Below are 22695 nucleotides of genomic sequence, written 5' to 3' on the forward strand. Positions count from 1 at the left end.
CTGCTTCTGACACAGGTGGAGAAACTAGCACCTGATAACTTCACAGAGCAAGGCCATCTTCTGCCTAATTAAACATGTTTTGCAAATGTGTCAGTTCATAGCTACCTCTAGCCTTGATGTAAGGAATGAAAGTGTAAATAGTCAAGTATATATGCAAATAAGAAGGGCCATAGGCAAGAAAAGCAGGGCTGAAGCTGGAATCCCTGGGGAAGCCAATACTTCCTCAAGCAGCAGTGTGGTCCAAGGAGGTGAAGAGGTCTTCTCTCCCTTATTTCCCCAATACACTCAGTCCCTGAGAACTGGCAGACACCTCCTCTCCCAGGGGTATAGGGCAGTGGTGGGCAACCCCTGGCTCGCGTGCCAAACAGAGCACGCCAGTAACTTTTGCTGGCACGTGAAACCCTCTCTTATAATCTTCCTGTTAGGTTAGGTGGCTCAGGAGGCGGCGTAAGAAATAAAGAGTCGAGTGAATCAGAAAAGAAAAGGTTTATATCTGCATCCCCAGGAGACCCACGTACTCCAAAGACAGGGCACATGGATTCACACAACCGGGGGTGGGGGGGCGGCGCTTTTTTTATACTGTGGTTGGGTGAGGGGCGGGGACCTGAGCTGAGGTATTTAGCTGAGGAAGTTTCAGCTGCAGAGGGTCAGCAAGGTATTCAGGAAGGAGTCAGTATCTGTGTGGGGGCCGTCAGGGAGAAGCCAGTATCTGTGTCTGGCATGCTGATCTGTGAGAAATTCCAGGGGAAGTCCATTGTGTCATCACATGACCGCATGTATCTGATCCTGGGCTCTCTCTGACCTAACATCCTGGCCTTTTGGTGATAGGGGATGCCGACTCATTCTGGCTACTTCCAGTTGACCAGGGACATGGGGGTGTGGGGGTTGTTTAAAGGCCAGGGTCAGGTAGAGGCAGGTCAGAGGGGAGCCGAGTGTAGGGATGAAGCAGGAGCTGGTTCACAGTCACCCGTGACATCTCCGAAATCCGGGAGCAGATGAACTTGAGGAGGCAGAGGGCTAGGAGAAAAAAGACACAGATGAGAATCAGGGGCCCTACCCTGGGTAGGACCCAGGTAGCTAAGGGGCTTTGGAACCAGCTGAAAGGAGAGTTGTCCTGGAAGTGTCCTGCATGTAGTTCTTCACTCAGCTTAGTCAGGGTCTTTACGTTTTACTCCACTACTCCAGTCTCGTTGATGTAGCAGCAGCATTCTTCTTGAAGGAATATGCAGGTTCCTCCTCTTTCTGCACTCAGAAGGTCTAAGGCGCTCTGGTTCTGTAGGGCTACTTGGACTACTGATGTTATGTGTCGCAGTAGGGATGCTAAAGAAGCAGTAGTGGACTCCAGGGCTAACTGGAGCTTGTCATTAAAGTCCTGAGCCATGACCAGACTAATCCTGAGGACTCTCCCGCCCCCCCTCCCCGGCAAGGCCTATGGAGGTAGCTATACTCCAGTGACAGGGAGGAAGGCGGCCTAGCGGGCCCGGGGGCTGGATGGAGGGAGCAGCCAGGCGAGCTCCGACTCTCCATACAAGGTTAGTTGGGGAACTACCATGACCACGAAGCAAGGACTGGGGTCAGAGGAGTTTATGCAGTTGTTTAAGATGCCGTTGTACCAAAAGAAGGTACCCAGGCTGGCCTTGGTGAAACTGGATGGGATATAGTTCTGGGTGCAGTTCCAAGTGACTCGCCCTCCGATTACTGGATTACTGGTCTGGTAGCATATCCTTGGGGGCAGGGTGGGCTCTGGAGTTTCAGGTTCCCAAAGGGGAATGCCAGCCACAGGAGGCTGATATTTACCTTTCCCTTGGGTTCTTGGAGAAGTCGTGAGTGGGATGGCAGCCAGCAAAGACCTTCGGAGAGAGGTGCATAGAAAGCAGTGCGAGACATTGGGCAGGGTGTGGGTCTCATTGAGGAATAGTAGGGTGTGTTGAATAAGTCGGAGCCAAGAAGACAGGACTTCTACTTGGGGGGAGTCAGGCAGCTTCCCTTTAAGGGACTGTTCGGCCTGTAGGATGCTGTTGGAGACCTGGACTTGGGCCTCTTGGGCCAGGTCATATTCCCAGGAGATGTAAATGGTCCCTGAAGGGGTTGAGCTCCAACTACTTAAGTATAGCTTTCCCACAACACCTGTAACCCATTGCTGGTCTCAGGGATCTCGGATTATGATGTGGAAGGCCCCCTTCTCCCCGATAAAGGAGCCACCCCTGTAGGCATCATTGACAACACAGTCTCTCCAGCGGCAACCCCCATAGGTGTCAACATCTTGATTACACCTGTCTGGGTCCTCTTGGTCATAAGCAAAACAGGCATAGGGTCAGCCACCATTGTATATTGACCAGATGTCACCCTGATCCCTGTCTGGCATCTGACCAGGGGGCAATCCTGAGATCCTACCTGCTGGGTGACTTGTTTGCCATTCTGGTGGTAAGTTTCATGGACCTTGAACCTCCACACATAAGCAGGTAGGGGTTGGTGTAGGTTGCTCAGGGCCAGGAGGAGAAGGAGGAGGGGGTGGGTGGCTGAGGCGGACTTTAGTGGGTCCCAACACCTCACATTTACAGAAGTCATGCTGCACCGGAGTCCTCTTGAGCCTGGAGAGGTGGTGCCACGATGGGTCACCGAGCAGCTTGGCTGCGGTGGGTGTTGTAAGGATCACGATGTGAGCTCCCGTCCACCTAGGCTCCAAGGCTTGTGGATGTAGGTTCCCAGGGGAGGGGGATCAGTAAGGAGACGGTGGTTGAGCAAGAAGGGTCTCCCATATAGGAGCTCAAAAGGACTTAAGAAGGCGGGGCTCCTTGGTGTAGCAGAGTTTGGTCAGGGCCATGGGCAGGAGGTCTGGCCTGGAGCTGTGAATTTCTAGAGAGAGTTTAGTTAGATGGTCCAATTCATTGGAGTTGAATGGCTATGATGAGGGTTCGAGCCAGTGACAGACAAATCCAGCAGGATGTAGAAGAGGAGGGATTGATGTTGGAGAGTACATGGAAAGTTGTGTGATTGAGGGTGGGCATAGGAGTAGGTCCAGGGTTCATAAATAGAGAGTGACACTAGAGGATTTCCCATCCCAGACAGTAGAATTGATGACTTCCTCATCATACCATGTCCGTTTCACCTGAAAATATAAAAAACCTGAGCAAAATTGGAGGGTCCCTTGCCAGGTAAGAGCCTGTGAGGAATGATGGGTCATCCATCAGGTCCTGGATGGTGTCGCCGAATCTTCTTCAGGGATGGTGGGAGGCATTTGGTGAGTCTGAGAGAGGTAGGTATTGCAGTGAAAGTGAGAGGAAATGTTAGAATGTGCTGTTATCCAAGGGAAAAGAGAAAGGGACAGAGCAGTGGAAGCCAGGGATCTGGAGGTTGGAGAAAAGGCGGGGAGGGAGGGAGCAGGTCGTGCAGCCTGTTTCCAGGCCTCTAGCAGCTTGGATTATAAAACTGCTGCATTTTTTCCTTTGGGAAGGGTGGAGCGGGATGGGGCGAGAAGGCGCTGAGGTCAGAGTAGTTCTCAGTTAAGAAAAGGGGACAGTCGTGGAGGAGATAAGGAGATCAGGTGTTCACAGCGAGACTGAGGTAGGCCACTGAGGTAGGCGAGACTGAGGTCTGGGACAACAGGGCCCCATAAGGGGCCTCGTGGCAGTGGATGGTCGGCATCCCTGTAAAGGGGGACAGGAGCAGGGAGTCTGAAGGGCAGAGTGGCCACTAGGATGGTGAGAATATCTCGTCCTAAAAGGGGCACGGGGCATGCTATCATCAAGGAGGCAGGGAAGGGGTCCAGTGGCCAGCGGGCAGGTGGATTTGCCATCAATACCCATGACCGAGATCTTGGAAGGATAAAGGGGCCCTAAAAAGGAGGGCAGGACAGAGAAGGTAGCCCCCATGTCGACCAGGAAGGTGAACTGTTGCCTTCAGTGCAGCCCTGGGCTCTGCGATGGTGGTGGGGGCCGTCGGGGCTGGGCATCTTCAGTCTTCAGCCAGTCCCATCATGGCCAGCGGTGGGTCATGACCTGGAAGGGTGGCCCCTCCACACTGGGGTGCAGAGGGCCTGCCACCTTTCCAGGGGAAGTCACTTTTCAAGTGGCAGCTTTGACCACACGCTGGGCAGGGCTTGGTTGGAGCCTGGGGCTGGGGGCACTGCATTGTCCAGTGGCCTTCATCTCTGCATTTGAAGCATTCTCCGGTGGCGTTCCTTTTGTTGCACCCCACTGCGCACAGCCCCCTTAGGGCCATGCGTGGCTGCCGTTGACCTCAGGGCCAAAACCAAGGCATGTCTGCAGATCTACCTTCTGTGAAAGGCAGGCCTGCCATTCTGACTGTGCCTGCTCCTCACGGGCATTAAGAACCTTCAAGGCCATTTTTCACTTGATCTCGGACCGGGGTATGAGGGAAGAGGCTGTTTTGGAGCTAACGTTCTCAGGATTTGGGCTTTCAGGGATAGGGGAGAAGGAAGCTGCTGGTTAAGAGGGTCTGAAGAGAGCCCAGCTGCAACCTCTCGCAAAGGGAACTGGCCGGCCACCTGTGAATTAAAGTGTTGGCAGTCATGAGGGAGGAGATTCGGTGGAGCGCACAGAGGAAGGCGGGCAATTAGAATTTACAGAGGGTACTGCATGGGGTCCAGGTTACTAGGCAGGCCCGTAAGGGGAGGTGAGAGAGCTGGAGGGGTGGCCTGGGTGGGCGTGGGAGAGTTACCGGAATTCTTTGATGAACGATGAACGCAGTGGGGTTGGCAGAGAAAGACACCAGCTGCTTCTCAATTGTAGTTAAAAGTCACAACCTCCCAGGGGCGGGGCAAAGGGGAGGAGAGATAGAAGGAAGGTGGAGCCTACAGACGTGTGTGTGTGTGTGGGTGTGTGTGTGTGTGTGTGTGCGCGCGCGCGCGCGCGCCTGTGCTCACGGACTGACCCAGCCTGAGGACGAGGGCGCAGTGCACACAGCGGTAGCGTGCAGGAGCGTGGGGTTTTTGTCCAGGCCTTTTGAATTTTTGGCTTCCGTGGGGGCGGGTGGAAGAAGGGAGGCGGGGTCAGGAGGCTGCAGAGAAGGCGAGGCTGGAGGAGGGTCTGGCAGGGAGGAGGGGAGAGTGTGGATGGACAGGGGCACAGAAGCTGGTGGGAGAACAGGCGGCTTTTGCCAGGGGATGTTCCGGGTGGTCTCCAGTGTGGGGGTGGGGGGGTGGGAGGACGCTGAGACGATGGCAGTGCCGTCGCCACCACACACACACAGCACATGAACCCACCCCCCCACGCACCACAGACACCGCGGGCTCGGAGGCACGCAAGGCCGCTGGGCAGTGCAGGGACAGCCCAGAGGGAGGAGGAAGGACCAGGCGAGGAGAGACCGCAGAAGGAACTGTTGGGGGAAGAGATGGGGACACAGACTGGGTGGAGAGAGGGACTGAGAGAGAGAGACTTGGGCACATTTCCCAGTTCGCTGGCAGAAATTCCTGAGATCGGTGCGGATGGTAAAGTCAAGGTCCCGTTTTCAGACTGAGGCCATGCTACATTACAGAAATAGGACGCAGTTCCGGGGCAGGCATAGTGTTTAGCCAGATCGGTGAGCCGGCACCCTAGAGGTGTGCTCAGTCAGGTTTGGAATTTGGATTCCCCCTGTGCTTGATCCCGTGGCCTGTAGAGGGGCCAAATGCTGGTGTCCCAGCAGTTTAACCCACGCTACGGAAGGACGATTGGGCCAGGAAATGTAGGGACGTCTCCACTACTTCCCTGGTCCGGAGGAGCCTTCCTGGAAGGGTCCGGAAAGAGGCAATCTCTGACTCTGCCGCGTTTTATGGACAGAGATGCTGGCGGGCAGGTGGCCACCTGGGACCGGCACAGGGGTGGAATGGGACTCAGCGCTGATGTTGCCAAACTGGGAAAAGTTGCTGAGCTGAAGAGATGAGGTCCTGATGGGTCCAGAGCTACAAGGAGGAAGAGGCAGGCACCCCAAGCTGCAGAGGGACGGCCAAATGAGGTGCTCACGCCACCCAGGTTTCAAGGCACCAAATGTTAGGTTAGGTGGCTCAGGAGGCAGCATAAGAAATAAAGATTCGAGTGAATCAGAAAAGAAAAGAGAAGGAAAGGTTTATTTCTGCATCCCCGGGAGACCCACGTACTCCAAAGACAGGGCACGTGGATTCACGCCAACAGGGAGGGGGGGCGCTTTTTTATACTGCGGTTGGGTGAGGGGCGGGGACATGAGCTGAGGTATCTAGCTGAGGAAGTTTCAGCTGCAGGGGGTCAGCAAGGTATTCAGGAAGGAGTCAGTATCTGTGTGGGGGCCTTCAGGGAGAAGCCAGTATCTGTCTGGCACGCTGACATGTGAGAAATTCCCAGGGAAGCCCATTGTCTCATCACATGTCTTCATGTATCTGATCCTGGGCTCTCTCTGACCTAACACTTCCATTTACAATTTTTTTCTTAATATCGACTTTTTTATTTTTCAGGTAAGTTCAGTGTAGGTGCATCTTAGTTAAATAATTTTACATAAAAAGTTATCTTAAAGACCATAGACATGGATTGACGAGAGAGGGGAAGAGCAATGTCAATAGTGTCGAAAACGATCTATTGAGGACTTGAAATGCCATTGCAGAAAATTTTTTCTGTTTAAAAAACTGCAACAGCGTTACTCTCCATGTTTTCATCCACATGCACTTGTGAATCTTTGTGCTCAGTGATGAATTTTGTTAAGTCTCATAATAGGAGTAGCCTGATGGATGAAAGTAGTAGCTTGTGCATATTTCTGAAGGTCACGAAACATAAACCTGATGTAAAATCTCTGTCATCTATGATGCAGCAGCAAAAGTCCCACTGAAAATATCAAACGAAGTAATAAAGTTTTCTGTCGGACTATCAGTGCACATGTATACATTAAAAAATAAATGTATTTTTCATCATCATATACTGTGTTTTTGTCGCTCAAATGAATTTTATGATTTCTTCAAGGTTCTTCACATATGTACACCTTAAGAGATATCAAGTAGGTGTAACATGTTCTCAAAAAATTAGGGTTGGCACGCAGAAGAATTCTGAGTCAGAGATTTTGCTGGTTGTGGCACCCACTCACAAAAAGGAGCCCACCCTTGGTATAGGTTATTCTGGTGCTCTGTCCCCCTAGCTCACCAGTTATTTATAATACATTTGACCTCCTATCCATAGAGGATCATTCACTTTCTCCCCTCTCAACAGGCCTTGGGGTTCTCAGAATATTTGGGTCCCTGAGCCAATTTCCACCCCCTCCCCCCATCCCCCACACACAAGCCTTTAAGATCATGCATAAATGTGTGCCCTGTCCTGGAATAGCAGGTTCTTCACTCTTAAAAGCTAGTGTAAAATTCACAGTAGGTTTTTGGTATTTTTTTTTAATTAAAAAAACTCCCAGCCCGGCCAGTGTTGCTCAGTTGATTCAATGTCGTCTCACCTACCAGGAGGTCCATGTTGAATTACTGCTCAGGGCACATGTCAGGGTAGTAGGGGAGCATGTTTCTTTCCCTTCCTCTTTCTGAAATCAATAAAAATAATAAAGAATCAAAAGTCTTTTGAAAAACAAACCACAACAAAAAACCCTTCCTAACTGTTGGACAGCTATCAAGGAGTTTCTGGAGATAAAGAAGAATGTGTGAGCAGTAACTGACCAATTCTTTCCTCCTCAGGACTTTATTTCAGGAAACATACTGGTGGGGCCACTGCTCCATTCACTATCCTGCCTCAGCCTCTGTGAATCCCACTGTGGCTCATGTGTGTGCTCCTCCGCTCCCTCCAGCTCAGCCCAGCACCAAACCTACCTACTTCCTTCTGTGTCCAGCACAGATCCTTCGACTCGTGATTCCAAGTGAATGTCCTGGTTCCTCTACTCCTGCAAAGAGAGGAGAGTCATTACTACATCACATTAAGTCAGTGAGAGTTAAATGCCTGAGTGAGTGAAAGAAATTCTGAGTGAACAAGATTGACCTCAATGACCACAGATAACTGCTGGTGGCTTAGCAATATGAGATGCAGAATGGTGCCAACCACACACAGGACAACAGCACAGCGTCCCCCAGTAAAGCAGTGGGGCTGGGAAACAGGCCAGCATGTTTTGTGGCAGAAGAAAGCAAGGGAAAGGCAGAATTCATATTTATGTGTCTGTTTCTAGGAGGGCTTTTTCTGGAGAAAGCAGCCACCTTGGCTAAGGGATACGTTTAGACCTCTCAATGCCACATACAAGCAAAACATGGCACAGACGCTACATGACAAGGATTGTCTAATGAGGATGAGATTTTCTATAAGAATAAAGGGTAAATGGGGACAATTTGGAGTTCTTATCTGAAATGGTTAGGTGGGGTTCTAGGCAGAGTGCAAGGGCCTCCAGTTCCTATGTGGTTATTTGGTTTGCGGATGCTGTTCTCTTGGTGCCTGCCCAAGTGACCTCCCAAAGTTCCTTACTGAGAATGAAAGCAAGTGTTTTTCTCTGTGTTGTCCAGTGAGCCAGCCAATACATAGTGTGTTTAAGGCACAGCTTGGGAATGGGGATCAGTGAGTGTGGGGAATCCAGGAGGTGAGGAACAACAAATGGGATCGTCCTGGAGACTCATTTTCTGTCCCCTTTCAGTAGTTCACCAGATCGCTAGCTCAGCAGGTACCAGCAAGTAATGGAAAAATAGTCCCCTTTTCCAATGAGATAATTTCTTTCATCCAACAGCTTTCATGGTGGTGGTATAGATGTTCCTGCCTCACCTTTCCTATAAGCGTGATGCATTCCATGCAGGCTCCCTCTCCACAGGACCTGTAGCCATGGGACACATGGTCCTACTAAGTCTGGCCTAATCCCCTTCTATGGAAGCTTGGGGATTGAGTAAATTCTGTTACATTCTTTTAAATTTTTTAAAAGATTTTCTTTAAATGTGAGAGAGAACAGAAAGAAGGAGAGAGGAACATCAATATGAGACCAAAACATCCCTTGCATGCCCTCTTCTCGGGAATGGAGCCTGCAACCCAGGCGTGTGCCCTGACCATGAATCTAACTGACAACTTTGGGGTGTACAGGAGAACATACAAGACTCAGAGCCACTCTGGCCAGGGCTATGTTATTCTGATTGGAAGTGTCCCCCCAAAACAACCAAACACTATATTGACACATGTGTCCTCTTTACATGCTGGCTTCAAGGAATTTTATACCCACAATAATCTATAGGTTGTTAGCATGGCTGATATACAGAGGAAGACTTGGGGCCTGGAGTCAAGTTCGCAACCATTACAAGGGCATCATTTGTTAACATATGAACAAGCTCAAAGCGTCTCAAGTCTGTCTCACTGAACCCCTGTATCACAGTGTATTGGGCGTTAATTTCTCCACATATGAACCTGTCTATATTTTAATATGGATTTGCGTGTATATACATAAACTTGGAAAGACACACAAAGACTGGTGATGTTAGGTGTTTTTGCTGAAGAAATTGGTTGGCTGTTGGACAGAAGTGGAAGAGTGGCTTCTGTACTCTTTGCATTTTTCTTATTTAAAAATTGTGGTAAAATGCCCACACTATAATAGTGACCATCTTAACCCTTTCAAAAACTATATTTTTATTGATTTCAGAGAGGAATGGAGAGGGAGAGATAGAAACATCAATGAAGTGAGAATCAGTGATTGGCTGCCTCCTGCACACCCCCTAGTGGGGATTGAGCCCACAACCCAGGCATGTGTCCTGACTGAACATTGAACTGTAACCTTCTGATTCATAGATTGACTTTCAGCTACTGAGCCACACTGACCCAGCCCATCTTAAAAATCTTTTAGTGTACACGTCTGTGACATTAGGTACATTCACAGTGTTGTGCAATGATCACCACCATCCATCCCCAGAACATTTTCATCTTACAAAACTGAAACTCTACCGATGCCTGCTCTCCAGCCCCTGGCAACCACCACTCTCCTTTCTAGTCCTGTGAATTCGACCACTCTGACACCTTATACAAATGGGATCTTACGGTATTTGCCTTTTTGTCGTTGACTTTCTTCACATAGCATAGTGTCCTCCAAGTTCATATTGTAACAAGTGGGAGCACTGAATAATATTCCAGTGTATATAGCATATTTTGTTTATCCTGTCCTCCCTTGTTACCTTTGCTTCTACCTTTTTGCTATTGTGAAGAATGTTGCTATGAATATACTTTTTTTTAATTTGAGAGAGAGGGGAAAGGAGAAGGAGAGAGAGAGAAACATAGATGTGAGAGGAGAACATGGGTCGCATGCCCACTACCGGGGATCAAGCTTGCAACCCAGGTATATCCTCTGACCAGAAATCAAACCAACCACCTTCAGGTGCATGGTAGGACACCCAAGTCACAGAGCTACACCAGCCTGGGCTCCGTTGTTATTCTGATGGTTATTTCCCCCCAAAAAACAACAAAACAGTATATTGACACATTTGTCTTCTTTACATGCTGGGTTCAAGGAATTTTGTGCCCACAAACATCTATAGGTAGTTAGTGGGGCTAATATTATACAGAGGAAGACTTGGAGCTTGGACTCAAGTCCCCAACCATTACAAGGGCATCATTGGTTAATATTTGAGCTCAGAGAGTCTGAAGTCCGTCTCACTGAACCCCTGTATCACAGTGTATTAGGCCTCAGTTCCTCCTCATATGCACCTGTCTACATGTATGTATGGATTTGCTTGTATAGACATTGATTCTGGAAAGATACACAAAGACTGGTGATGTTAGGTGTTTTGGGTGAAGGAATTGGATGGATGTTAAGACAGAAGTGGAAGGGTGACTTCTGTACTTTTTATGTTTTTACTAGAGGCCCAATGCATGAAAATTGTGGTAAAATGCACATACCCTAAAATTTACCATCTTAACCTTTTAAAAATATATTTTTATTGATTTCAGAGAGGAGTGGAGAGGAAGAGAGAGAGAGAGAGAGAGAGAGAGAGAGAGGGAGAGAGGAGAGGAAACATCAGTGAGAAAGAATCCTGATCGGCTGCCTCCTGCACACCTCCTACTTGGGATTGAACCTAGGTATGTGCCCTGACTGGTAACAAAAGGTTTTTGCTACAAAGCTGGAGCACATTCTGGGGAAATAGCCTAGAGACTTCAGAAACAAAAGGATCTAACATAGATTCTTTAGTTGCTTGTGTTGCTATGTAGCAAAATCTTTCATTTCTGCAAATTTAGCAGGGTATGGAATGTAAATATATAAAACTGTATGGGGTTTTTCCAGGCTAATATGCAAACTGTCTCCTCCAGAGTTCGACTGGGAGACCGTAAGTTCGATGGCTCAGTATGATGTGCGCTACAACCAGGGGGCAGCATGGAAGGAAGGAAGGTCCCACCTGGCAGCCAGGGGAGGGAGGCCCTCCCCACCCACCCCGCCCCCCTGCAACTCTCCCCCCCTTCTTCCCTTCTCCCCCTTCCCCCCAGCATCTGCTAGGCAGCCTACCCATGCATGACTTTCATGTACTGGGCCTCTAGTATAAATAAATAAATAGTATGTCTCCAAATTAATATTAAAAGGCAAATACTCATAACAGCAACAGGGAGGCATCAGTCTGGACAGCATGCACATTTCCCTCTAGAGCAGTGATTCTCTACCTTCCTAATGCCGAAACCCTTTAATACAGTTCCTCATGTTGTGGTGACCCCCAATCATAAAATTATTTTCGTTGCTACTTCCTAACTGTAATTTTGCTAAGGTTATGAATCATAATGTAAATATCTGATATGCAGGATGTATTTTCATTGCATAGTGATTAATCACAAAACAAGATGTAATTACATATGTGTTTTCCGATGGTCTTAGGTGACCCCTGTGAAAGGGTCCTTCAACCCCCAGTTTGAGAACCGCTGCTTTAGTGCATCAGTGAGGCTCATTCAGTTCTAGGCTCCTGGGAGGTGCAGCTCAGGTGACCACGCTGCTCCAGGCCTGTGGTACCTGTTGCTTGTCAACCATGGGTTCCAGCAGTCACCTAGAAAATTGGAGGATAGGACTTAGGGCTTCAAGACGGTCCAGAGTGAGGCCCCAGCAATTCCCTAGGGCCTCATTCCTGCCCGCACCAGGCGGCCAGCTTCAACTTGAATGGACACTGGGACAGGACACCCAGGCAGCGCTGGCCCCGCCCCCTCCCACCTGCCAGTCCACCCAGGCAGCGCTGGCCCCGCCCCCTCCCACCTGCCAGTCCACCCAGGCAGCCCTGGCCCCGCCCCCTCCCACCTGCCAGTCCACCCAAGCAGCGCTGGCCCCGCCCCCACCCACGTGAGGACCCATCTAGGGTTCCGCTCTCCTGGTGGCACTTCCGCTCCCCTGGCAGCGCTTCCCCGGCAGGACCAGGTGGCTGAGGTGGGGGCCTAGATGATTCGGGGCGGGGGGGCGGCGGGGGCAGCAGTAACCCCAGGTAGCAGCCGCCAGCTCCTCCCCAACCTCTCCCGACCCGACCCCCAGCGCCTGGGGCCATAAGGGGCTCCCTGGCTCAGACCCAATGCTGTGTGGTGTACGTTGACCACGAAGGAGAAGAGGACGACGAAGCCGGGAAGCAGAGGAGGCCCTGGATTCCGAGGACGCCAAGGAAGAGGACGGCGCAGCCAGTGGCTGCAGGGAAAGCGGCTTCAGGAGGCACAGCGCCTACAGGTACCCACCCAGTCCATGGCTGCGGGCTCCTGCCCGCCTCCTCTGCCCTCACCCGAGCTCTCCCAAACCCGAACCCCAACCTCCACTCCCCTGACTGAGGGGAAATGACAGGGCACATCGAGTGACACTCACACACAACAGAAACACACACAGCACAACAGAACAGCACACCTACATCTACTCTCTCTTACTGGCTTCCTTTACTCAGATGATTACTTTAAGACTAGAGGCCTCATGCACGAAATGTGTGCACTGGAGTGGGGTCTCTCAGCCCAGCTCTCGGGGGAAGCCCAACTGATGGCTCCCTGTAGGAAGCGGGCCTAAGCCAGCACTCAGACATCCTTAGCACTGCTTTGGATGCAGATGAGGCTGCAGCCACCACCATTGCACTCACCAGCCATGAGCCCAGCTTCTGGCTGAGAGGCGCTCCCCCTGTGCCACCAACTGACCACCAGGGGCCAGTTCCTGTGTTTAGCGTCTACCCTCTGGTGGTCAGTGTGCATCATAGTGACCAGTCATTTCGTCATTCAGTCGTTTTGCATATTAGCCTTTTATTATGCAGGATTAGTCCATCTTGTTTTGCATATCAATAATTCATTTTTATTGCTGAATAGTATTCCATTAATAATGGATATATCAGTATATTTCAACACTGATGGCTATTTGAGTTGTTCCAATTTTTGACTTACAAAGAAAGCTATTATGAATATTTATGTACAAGTCTGTTTATGGAAATATACTTCTATTTCTCTTGGTAAATACCTGAAAGTGGAATGGCTGGGTCATACAGTAGGTGTCTGTTTAACCTTAAAAAAAACTATTTTCCAAGTAACTCCTTTGTCACTAATATAATTCTGTATGTTTCCATTTATAGTATCTTACCTAACCATTTGGCCTGCTGCCTCTGCCAATTTAAAAATCATATTGAGGTCTTGCCAAGACAGTGAAACTGCATTGTGAGACTGAATGTGTGACCAACACACCTTGTGATGAGTCTGAAATGCCCGATGATAGACTTTTTTTTTTTTTTATTTTATGTTTTCACTAGAGGCCCTGTGCACAAAATTGTGCACGGGCAGGGAGTCCCTCAGCTTGGCGTGCACCCTCTCCAATCCAGGACATCCCTCTTGCAATCCGGGACCACTGGCTCCTAACTGATCAAGTGCCTGCCTGCCCGATTGCTCCTACCCATTCTACCTGCCGTCCTGATCGCCCCTAACTGCCCTTCCCTGCTGGCCTGATTACTCCTAACTGCCTTTGCCTCATTCCCTGCCACCCTGGCTTTTTCTGGAAGATGTCCGGTCTGATTAGCATATTACCCTTTTATTAGTATAATTTCTTTATTTGTAATCAATGACGATACATTTTAAGCAAATAAAGTAACTGTATTATTTCTATTCATTTATTCAGAGTTCAACTCTAAATTATTAAGAACTACTCCTTGCTAAGAGTCTGATGAAGGGAAGGGTATTTCTATTAATGGGCACATCCTGTGTGTTGTGCTCTCTGCCGGGTGCTTTGCTTCCAAAAGAGAAATTGTTCATTAGTGTGTCACAGTTTGTAAACTCTTTTGTATGCATTAGGTTTCAATTGCCCTTTGCAGAGTAGACAGATGAAGATACATTTTTATTTTGTTTGTTTTTGCAAGTTTATGAAAAGAGTACAAATGATGCTGTTTTATGTAAGTTTTATTTGGAACCTGAGAGTTTTTGGATCCATCACCAGAAGCTGCTACCCAGCCCTTCTATGGCATGGGAGGGCTCTTTCTTTTTAGACTGTGCACCTCTGAACTTGCTCTGAAGCACAAGGTTTTCTATCCACCAAACAGTCGTGTGCTTTTAAGTATTTTTCTATACATTAGGTTTATTGGCAGCTACTTGATAACTTCCCAAATGTGTTTTCATGCCCAGATAGCTTAAATACAGGTTTCCATCGTGACCTGGGGCACATCAGAAATAATACTGCTGTGCTACTTACATGAAGTCAGTTTAGCTTCTTTTTCAAAACAATGTTTTGACCAATTATATTACTCCCTTCTGCCCCAACAGTGGGCAGAATAGGCATTTTAATCTGCTTTTAAGGTGAGTAAAAACAAGATCAGAAAGGGCTAAGAGCTGTCACCTAGAGCCCAGGTCTCCAGCTCCCAGTTTTGGACTTTCCACAAGACCATCCATGCTCCTCTTTCCCCGAACGTTACCCCCTTCTCTGACCCTTATCATCACCAGCAACACTTTCAATTCTTCTGGAAAATAAACCCAGCTGCTCAATGGTACACTTGACCTTCACACAGTCAGAATCTTTAGATGGTTCCCTAAGTAAAGCTGAAAATATAAGAAATTACATGAAATGATAGCAAAGTAGGCAACTGACAAAAGTTGTTTCTCCTGTTCTGTATTTTAGGACCCCAAAAATTATTTCATAGATCTATTGAACACTAGAGGTTCAGTGCATGAAATTTGCACATGAGGGATCCCCTCAGCCCAGCCTGCACCCTCTCCAATCCGGGACCACTTGGAGGATGTCTGACTCACAATATGGGACCACTGACTCCTAACTCCTCATCTGCCTGCCTGCCTGCCTGCCTGATCAGCCCTAACTGCCCCCCCTGCTGGCCAAGTCACCCACAACTGCCCCTCCTGCCAGCCTAGTTGCCCCCAACTGCTCTTCCCCTGCCAGCCTGGTTGCCCCTAACTGCCGCTGTGCTGGCCTGGTCACCACTTACTGCCCCCCACCCCCCCGCCCCCCCCCCTTGTGCCGGCCTGGTAGCCCACAACTGCCCCCCCACCACCACTGTGGGTCTCGTTGCCCCATGCACCATGCTGCTTGGTTGTTTTGTCACCCCGCACTAACTCCCTGTGGGCCTGGTCACCGCATGCAGCCTGCTGCTCGATCATTTGGTTGCCCCTCACTAATCCCCCTGCCAGCCTAGTTGCCTCATACAGCCTGTTTGGTCGCCTGTTCAGTTGCGATGGTTGCTTAGGCTTTTATATATATAGGAGATTCTACAGTGGTACACAACCTGGCAAGTCTCTTAACATACATCCCGAGTACCTGCCTAAATCTTAAGCACAGAGTGAGGGTAGACATATTGTTTTTTCTGTATAGAGCCATCTGTTATGGGGCTGGCATATGTGAAGGCAGGGCCCAAGTGAGGAATAGGTGAGTTAGTGCAGAAGGGTGGGTCCAGATGAGGACGTGTTAGCCGTGGGTGTTAATCGTGGTCATCTGTGATGGTAGCAAGAACACAAGCATCCTGAAGAGTGGAGAGAGGAAGGCTCAGGCCCCCTCTGCATCTGAAGCAGGACAGGATGGGTGCGTGAATGTGAGTTCACAGTAGATCTGCAGAGCGTCTAACTGAGTGGGTCTTCCAGCCCTGGCTTTCCTCCAGTAACTGGCTGTTGGCCCTTGGGGCCCAATGGTATAGTCCTAAATATAGTCACCATATGTCATGCTAGGGAATGTTCTAAGTAACCACTTTAAAAAAAGAGACAGTTTCTCCTTTTGTTGTGTCAACAATCATAGATGTAAGTTGGGGTTTATTTTTCTCCTCTCCAAATGGCACTCAAATATTTGCTGAGTCCCTATATATTGGACTGGGATGTAGGCTCTGGACTGACAAATAGGTGTCCCGTGAGTCTTTCAATATCAGATGTGATTTCTTCTTTTTTGACAGCTGAAGAACTCCTATTAGAAGGAACTGTCATCAAAGCATTACAAGGCCGACAGAACACCAGCATTGAGCTGACCATTGAGCCAGAGAGGGCATCCTCTATCAAAAGTAGCGACACTTCCTCATTTCTTATGAGTGAGCTGCTAGACTCTAATAAATTCCTGAATGAATCTCCAGAGTGAACCCCATCCTCAGGCATATTAATAAAGCACTAGTGGCTCAGTGCATGAAATTCGTGTGTGTGTGTGGGGGGGGGATGCGGGGGGTTGTCCCTCAGCCTGGCATGCATCTTCTCCAATCTGGGACACCTCGGGGTTGTCGGACATACCTCTCACAATCCGGGACTGCTCGCTCCTAACCACTCACCTGCCTGCCTGCCTGATTGCCTCTAACCACTTCTGCCTGCCCCCCTGATCGCACCCTAACCGCTCCCCTGCCAGCCCAATTGATGTCTAACTGCTGCCCTGACAGCCTGATCGCCCCCAGCTGCCCTCCCCTGCTGGCCCAATCGCCCCCAGCTGCCCTCTGCTATAGCGACCCGCCTCCTCCACTGGGATCCGCCTACTTTACTTGAGGTGGCGGAGATGCCCATCCTGGCCTCTTCCGCACCATGTGGAGCAATGGGAGCCCTAGGCCTCACCACATGGAGCGGCCACTGGGCACCGCCTGCGTGGTGCATGTGGCCATCTTGTGGTGGCCATCTTGTGATGATGTCGCATGCAAGGACGTGAGGACCACCTAGGCCAGGGGTGGGCAACCCCTGACACGGATGCCATGTTTGGCTGAACCATATGTTTGGCAGCAAGAAACGCAAGAAGGGGGAGTGGAAGTCTCAGGAGGAGGAATTGTTCCTAAAAACGTAAGTAATTGGGAACACTTAGAGTTCTTATCTAAAATGAGGAAATAATGAATAGTTATAATGAGTTATAATAATGAGTAACTTTTGCTGGCACGTGAGACCCTCTGTTATAAGCTTCCATTTACAATTTTTATTTCTTAATATCGACTTTTTTACTTTTCAGATAAATTCAGTGTGGGTACATCTTAGATAAATAAATAACTTTACATAACAAGTTATCGTAAAGACCATAGACATGGATTGACAAGAGAGGGGGAGAGCAATTTCTATGCCTCTGCCTTAACTGTCTCTTCCTTCCTAGATCCGACTAGTGTTTTGGTTTCATCCACATACACTTGTGAATCTTTGTTCTCAGTGATGAATTTTGTTAAGTCTCATAATAGGAGTAGCCTGACGGATGAAAGTAGTAGCTCGTGCATATCTCTGAAGGTCACAAAATATAAACCTGATGTAATTTCTCTGTCATCAGTGATGCAGCAGCAAAAGTCCCACTGATAATATCAAATGGAGTCATAAAGTTTTCTGTTGGACTAGCAGTGTACATGTATACATTAAAAAATAAATGTATTTTTCATCATCATATACTGTGTTTTTGTCGCTCAAATGAATTTTATTATTTCTTCAAATTTCTTTTTTTTTAAATATATTGATTTTTCACAGGGAGGAAGGGAGAGGGATAGAGAGTTAGAAACATCGATGAGTGAGAAACCTTGATCAGCTGCCTCCTGCACACCCCCCACTGGGGATGTGCCTGCAACCTAGGCACATGCCCTTGACCAGAATCGAACCCGGGACCCTTTGGTCCACAGGCCATCGCTCTAGCCACTGAGCCAAATCGGTCAGGTCTCTTCAAGTTTCTTCACATATGTACACCTTAAGAGATATCAAGTAGGCCTAACATGTTCTCAAAAAATTAGGGTTGGCACGCAGAAGAATTTTGAGTCAGAGATTTTGCTGGTTTGGGCATGCACTCACAAAAAGGCTGCCCACCCCTGACCTAGGCTTTTATTAGTATAGTTAATAAAGCATGTATTTGAAATGTATCAATTCATAGCTAACTCTAGCCTTGAGGTAAGGAATTATAGTGTAAATAGTCAAGTATTTATATGCAAATAACAAGGGCCATAGGCAAGACAAACAGGGCTGAAGCTGGAATCCCTGGGGAAGACATTACTTCCTCAAGCAGCAGTGTGGTCCAACCAGGTGAAGAGGTCTTCTCTCCCTTGTTTCCCCAAGACACTCAATCCCTGAGAACTGGCAGACACCTCCTCCCCCAGGGGTATAGGCTACTCAGGTGCTCTGTCCCCCTGGCTCACCAGTTATTTATAACATATTTAACCTATCTGTACAGGATCATTCACTTTCGCCCCTCTCAACAGATCTTGGGGTTGTCAGAATATTTGGGTCCCTGAGCCTATTTGCCCCCCAAGCTTTTAAGATCATACACAAATGTGTGCCCTGTCCTGGTGTAGCAGGATCTTCACCCTTAAAAGCTAGTGTAAAATTCTCAGTAGGTTTTGGTATTTTTTTTAAATTAAACTCCCAGCCCAGCTGGTGTGGCTCAGTTGATTCAATGTTGTATCGTTTACCAGGAGTCCATGGTTGGATTACTGCTCAGGGCACATGTCAGGGTAGTAGGGGAGCATGTTTCTTTCCCTTCTTCTCTCTGAAATCAATAAAAATAATAAAGAATCAAAAGTCTTTTGAAAAACAAACCACAACAGAAACCCCTCTAACCTGTTGGATAGCTACCAGGGAATTGCTGAAGATAAAGGGTAAAGAAAAATGTGTGAGCAGTAAGTATCCAACTTCCTTCTGTATCCAACACAGATCCTTGGCTGCATGACACCAAGTGATAATGGTTCCTCCACTCTTGCAAAGAGAGGAGAGTCATTAAGAAATCACATTAAGTCATGAGATTTAAATGCCTGTGTAAGTAAAAGAAATTCTGAGTGAACAAGATTTAATAATTGACCTAAATGACCACAGATAAATGCTGCTGGCTTAACAATATGAGATGCAGAATGGTACCAACCACACACAGGACAATAGCACAGCGTCCCCCAGTAGAGCAGTGGGAATGGGAAACAGCCCAGCATGTTTTGTGGCAGGAGAAAGCAGGAGAAATGCAGATTTCATATTTATGTGTCTTTTTCTAGGAGGGCTTATGCTGGAGAAAGTGGCCGCCTTGGCTAAGGGATACATTTAGACCTCTCAACGCCACATATAAGCAAAACATGGCACAGAAGCTATACAACAAGGATTGTCTAATGAGGATGAGATTTTCAATACGAATAAAGGGTAAATGAATAGGGACAATTTGGAATTCTTATCTGAAGTGGTTAGGTGGGGTTCTAGGCAGAGTGCAAGGGCCTCCAGTTCCTACGTGGTTAATTAATTTGCTGATGTTGTTTTCTTGATGCCTGCCTAAGTTACCTCCCAAAGTTCCTTACTGAGAATGAAAGCAAGTGTTTTTCTCTGGGTTGACCAGTGACCCAGAAAATACATAGTGTGTTTAAGGCACAGCCTGGGAATGGGGATCAGTGAGGTGTGGGGAATCCAGGAGGTGAGGAGAAACAAATGGGATCGTCCTGGAGACTCATTTCCCATCCCCTTTCAGTAGCTCACCAGATCGCTAGCTCAGCAGGTACCAGCACGTAATGGAAAAAGAGCCCCCTGTTCTGATGAGATAATTTTTTTTCATCCAACAGCTTTCATGGTGGTGGTATAGATGTCCCTGCCTCACCTTCCCTATAAGTGTGATGCATTCCATGCAGGCTCCCTCTCCACAGGACCTGTAGCCATGCGACACATGGTCCAACTAAGTCTGGCCTAATCCCCTTCTATGGAAACATAGGGATTGAGTAAATTCTGCTTTGTTCTTTTAAATTGCTTAAAAGATATGTGAAAAATGTGAGAGAGATAAGGGAAAGAAGAGGGAGAAAGAAACATCAACATGAGAGCAATACATTGATTGCATGGCCCCAGCCACGTATTGAGCCTGCAACCCAGGCGATTGCCCTGACCAGGAATCCAACATACAACTTTTTGAGTACAGGAGAACATACAAGCCTCAGAGCCACTATGGCCAGGGCTCTGTTATTTTGATTGGAAGTCCCTCCTCCCCCAAATAACCCACACTATATTGACACATGTGTCCTCTTTACATGCTGGGTTCAAGGAATTTTATGCCCACAAAAATCTATAGGATGTTAGCGTGGCTGATATTATACGGAGCAAGACTTAGAGCATGGAGTCAAGTCCCCAATCATTATAAGGGCATCATTCGTTAATATAAGAGCTCAAAGGGTCTCAAGTCTGTCTCACTGAACCCCTGTATCACAGTGTATTAGGCGTTAATTCCTCCTCATATGAACCTGTCTATATCTTCTTATGGATTTGCGTGTATATACATAGACTCTGGAAAGACACACAAAGACTGGTGATGTTAGGTGTTTTGGGTGAAGAAGTTGGATGGCTGTTGGACAGAAGTGGAAGAGTGACTTCTGTACTCTTTGGATTTTTCTTATTTAAAAATTGTGGTAAAATGCCCATACTATAATAGTGACCATCTTAACCCTTTTAAAAACTGTATTTTTTGTTGATTTCAGAGAGGAATGGAGAGGGAGAGATAGAAACATCAGTGAAGAGAGAATCAGTGATCAGCTGCCTCCTGCACACACCCTAGTGGGGATTGAGCCCACAACCCACCCATGTGCCTTCACTGGGCATTGAACTGAGACCTCCTGATTCATAGACTTTCAACCACTGAGCCACACTGACCCAGCCCATCTTAACAATCTTTTAGTGTACACGTCTGTGACATTGAGTACATTCACAGTGTTGTGCAATGATCACCACCATCCATCTCCAGAACATTTTCATCTTGCAAAACGGAAACTCTACCCATGCCTGCTCTCCAGCCCCTGGCAACCACCACTCTCCTTCCTAGTCCTGTGAATTCGACCACTCTGACACCTTATACAAATGGGATCATATGGTATTTGCCTTGTTGTCTTTGACTTTCTTCACATAGCATAGTTTCCTCCAAGTTCATATTGTAGCAAGTGGGGGCACTGAATAAATATTCCAGTGTATATACCATATTTTGTTTATTCTGTCCTCCCTTGTTACCTTTGCTTCTACCTTTTTTGCTATTGTGAAGAATGTTGCTATGAATATGGGGGTACCAATATCTCTTCGAGATCCTTGTATCTTTACATTTTTAAAGCATATGAATGTGCTGCTTATTTGAAGAAAAACAAACCCACAATAAATTAAAAATCCCGAGTAAAATACAAATCAATAGGAATGAAAGTTGTATTTTTTTCTCCCCCATCCTCGTCAGAAGCCCCTAGGCAGCCCTTGAGCCTCCCAAGGATCATTTTATTTGGGGGTCAGGGTGGAGCCTGGAAGTACAAAAAGGGTCTGTCTCCCCCGCCCCCCACCCTTGTAGGGTAACAGCTGGGGACCCTAAGGGGCCTGCACTGAAGGTCCAGTGCTGCATTGTCCTTGCCTGCCTGCTGCCCACCCCCCTGCCAGACCATTGGCCTGGACACATTCCTGTGCGCTGCCTGCTGCACTGCCAGTGACTTAAGGCCCAGGAAACCTGGGAATGCCTGGCCTTGCCCTGGAGTCCTGCAGCTGCTGGTTTTCTCATTTAGAAACTCCTTTGCTTCCTCTGCTCCAAACAGCCCCAGCGTTGGAGGGAAAGAGGTTTAGAACAGAAACCAAGGCTTCCCACAATTGGTTCTGACAGTTTTATCTCCCACGTAAGTCAAGGCAGATAGATATTCCCCCTTTACCCAGTGGTCTTGTTATAACATCTATCACAATGTATCAGGTCACCTTCTAAAAACCTTTCAATGCATATCTCTGCAGACTTTATCCAAGTGTCTATGCGCCTTTCATAATCTGGCTGCTGGCTTCCTATTGTACCTGGTCCGCTCCACTCTGCACCTCACCCCATTGAACATTTCAGTTCTCCAGCTATGAGAAGCGCCTTCGGCTCCTCTACTGCCCTGGGCACTCCCCCACCGAGCACCTTTGCACTTGGCTGGGCACTACGCCTGTCCTGCTCTCCGTGGCTGGTGCCTCTCAGATGTCATCTTCTTGGAGACCCTTCCCTCCCACACGTCCAGTAAGCCCTCCAGTCACTCCAGTCACCACCCGCCCGCCTCACCTCACTCTGCCTGTCATGACTTTCACCTAATTTATAACCCAGGGTTACCTTGTCGGTGTGTATCACCCGACTTCTGTACGGCTCTGCTCTGCAGCGGGGGTGGGGCTGGGGTGGGAGTAGGCGGGTGGTGGGAGGGCTGAGGGGACCCGCGCGGGGATGACCCCGCGCGGACCAGCGCTTGACGGCACGGCCAAAGGATTACATCTTTAGCGGTCATTTCTCAGAGTCAGGAAGTGGAAACATTTCTAAAAATTCAGCAGTTAGTGCTAACTCCCTAGCACTCCATAGTCTGTTTTGGGAAGAATGAATCTGCAGGCAAAGAATCCCGGAGTGGGCGGGGCCAAGGAGAGGTCACGTGCCGAGCTGGCCCCGCCCCTCGCACAGCCTGGCGCAGGC

General features: G+C 48.4%; 1 long non-coding RNA gene across 4 annotated transcripts; it reads right to left on the bottom strand.

Moving 5' to 3' along the window:
* Window positions 1–470: 470 nt before the first annotated feature.
* On the bottom strand, window positions 471–22603 carry LOC139016137 (uncharacterized). 4 transcript variants are annotated; one of them, XR_011472618.1, is made up of 6 exons: window positions 22348–22603; window positions 18707–18783; window positions 11740–11929; window positions 7766–7836; window positions 7406–7482; window positions 471–1017 (listed from the first exon to the last, which is right to left on the bottom strand). It is a non-coding gene; the product is annotated as an uncharacterized lncRNA (long non-coding RNA). The 4 variants fall into 4 exon arrangements; XR_011472615.1 differs by lacking the exon at window positions 471–1017 and having other exon boundaries at window positions 7251–7482; XR_011472616.1 differs by lacking the exons at window positions 471–1017; window positions 18707–18783 and having other exon boundaries at window positions 7251–7482.
* Window positions 22604–22695: the final 92 nt, after the last annotated feature.

The sequence above is a fragment of the Myotis yumanensis genome, unplaced genomic scaffold (assembly GCF_028538775.1).
Source record: "Myotis yumanensis isolate MYYU_CA2020_CCGP unplaced genomic scaffold, mMyoYum1.0.hap1 SCAF_9, whole genome shotgun sequence".
Classification (NCBI taxonomy): domain Eukaryota; kingdom Metazoa; phylum Chordata; class Mammalia; order Chiroptera; family Vespertilionidae; genus Myotis; species Myotis yumanensis.